We start from the raw sequence: 2,699 nt of genomic DNA, 5'->3' as shown, positions 1-2,699 counted from the left end.
TGCAACATCACAACAGAGTACCTGCACAATAATCCACACGTTTTTGTCTTTCGCTTTTTTCTTTTTGATAATTCACACACAATTAACAGTTTCACACACAAAGCATGACTTACAGTGGTTCCTGATGGATAAAAAAATTAATTAAGTTTATTTATAAAGCACCAAATCGCAACAAAGTTGTCTCAGGACTTTACAGGAACATTCACATAAAAGTCAGTTAGTAAAGTTCTCTATCTAAGAATCCATCAGACAAGTTGAATCTTGGCTTCGTTGCAGTCTCCCATCCTGAGCAAGCACAGTGGAGACAGTGGAAAGAAAAACTCCCTTTAACAGGAAGAAACCTCCAGCAGAACCAGCTCAGGACAAGAGACCATCTGCTTTGACCGGCTGGTTGAGAGGACAGGAAGGAGAGACAGACCAACACAGAATGGTAGGTCTAGGTATAGGTCCAGGTATAGGTCCAGGTCCAGATATAGGTCCAGGTATAGGTCCAGGTGTATCTGAAAGACAAAAAAACAAACAAAAAAAAAACATGTTAAGGATCCCAAAAAGTTAAATCTGGTCCTTTGGACATTCAAAAAAAAAAAGCAAAAAAATGTAGAAACGTTTCGTCTCTCATCCGAGAGACTTCCTCAGTCTGAGGTGCTGTATTCAGCTCAGTCTCTTAAATAGCACCTTCTCTGCTTTCAGGAAGGCCCAGTTAGGATATCCACATTGCTCTAGAGCCTGTCTTGTATAGGATTTCTAATTCTGCCTGGCTCCTGAGTTAGTGGAGACGCTGTCTGCTCTGTGATACAGAGTCCTGATGACTCCTGACTTGTGCTCCAAAGGGTGATGGGAGCAGAGAAGAAACCCAAACAGGACTCCAGTCAGCCAGCAGGTGAAAAGGAGGAACCCAGACCCAGACCAGTGGTCATTCCATATGTTGAGGGAGTATCAGAGAAACTGAGACGTTTATTTTCTAAACATAACGTCCCAGTGACTTTTAAACCCCAAAATACATTAAAGACTGGTTCATCCCAAAGATCCAGTCCCCCGGCACAAACAGAGTAATGTTGTGTATGCTGTTCAGTGTCAGGAGGGTGATCAGTCTTACATCGGGGAAACTAAACAGCCACTGGCCAAAAGGATGGCCCAGCACAGAAGATCAACATCATCAGGCCAGGACTCTGAGGTCTACACTCATCTCCAGGTCAGAGGTCACTCTTTCAGGGATGAAGATGTTCACATCCTGGACAGAGAGGAACTATGGTTTGAGAGAGGAGTAAAGGAGGCCATCTTTGTGAAAAGAAACCGTCCATCGTTAAACAGGGGCAGAGCCTACGGGTTCAACTGTCCCCCTCTTACAATGCTGTGATTGCTAGTATCACTCAGCCCTCTGTGAACAGTAAACAGCCATCAGGTGCTAATGATCCATTGTTAGGCTGATGGTCCTTCTTGAGCATGTGAGCAGCTGGTTTTGGTTGTCAGCAGCAAACTGGTTGATCCACTCTGAGAAGGTGCTATTTAAGAGACTGAGCTGAATACAGCACCTCAGACTGAGGAAGTCCTCAGACTGAGGAAGTCTCTCGGATGAGAGACGAAACGTTTCTACATTGTTTTTGCTTTTTTTTTTTTTTTTGAATGTCCAGAGGACCAGATTGAAGTTTTGGGGATTTTTCTACCTGGATTATTGAGCATGCATCAGGATACATGTTAAGGATAGAATAAATAATTTCAAATACAAAACAGGTTGAGCAGAGTAAGTAAAGACAGTAGTAGAGTGAAAATTGTGGTCAGTTTGTCCTCCAGCAGTCTAAGCCTATAGCAGCATAACTAAGGAACAGCTCAGGAAACCCAAGCCGACCCTAACTATAGGATTTATCAAGAAGGAAAGTCTTTAGCCTAGTTTTAAAACTGGATAATGTGTCAGCCTCATGGACAGAGATTGGAAGTTGGTTCCACAAGAGAGGAGCCTGAGAACTGAAAGATCTTTCCTCCCATTCTGTTTTTGTAAATTGAATAATAACATTCTGGTCGAGGTTTTCCTCTTTCACTTTATCCTGGATTCTTGTCAGCAGCCTGACATGTTTTCCACTTAAATTTGGTGATCTGTCCATTGTGACATTGTCAACTTTACTCCGCAGTAGCTTCATTCTCTCTATGACAGTAGACGGTTATAAAAATCCTCTCTCCGTGTTTTTTCTTTCAGAGGCTCCAGGGTCAAAAACACCTCCATCATCTCAAAACTGTTGTTAATCCTGCAGATACAAAAATAGGAGATGAGCAGTGTCCTTTATTACTTTCATCCAGTGAACTGTAACTTAAAGGACTCTCTCTCTGCATTTTAGTTTTTTTTACTGGGTAAATCTTCATCAATCAGTTTCACAAGGCGAGTCACAGTCCTGCGTGATAAACTGATTTTTTTCTAAGTTATCTTGGCCCTCCGGACACAACAGACCTGCTCTGTTTTAACCATGTTTCTTTAAAAAAATCACCATAGTACACCTCTACTGGGGAAATGCTGGAAATACAGGTAAAACGACATCAGATTTTTTCCTATTAAATTCTCTTTTTTAAATATAATTTGAACCGGCGGCAATTTTAACCTCTTAAGCAACTCTAAATTTTACCTCAGCACCCCTGAAAAATAAAGTATTGGAAAAAATAAAAATACATATATATATATATATATATGTGTGTGTATATATATATATATA

The sequence above is a fragment of the Nematolebias whitei genome, chromosome 12, assembly GCF_014905685.2.
Source record: "Nematolebias whitei isolate Nwh7 chromosome 12, NemWhi1, whole genome shotgun sequence".
Lineage (NCBI taxonomy): Eukaryota > Metazoa > Chordata > Actinopteri > Cyprinodontiformes > Rivulidae > Nematolebias > Nematolebias whitei.
The sequence above is the reverse complement of the archived record's forward strand: the minus strand, read 5'-3'. Positions refer to the sequence as shown.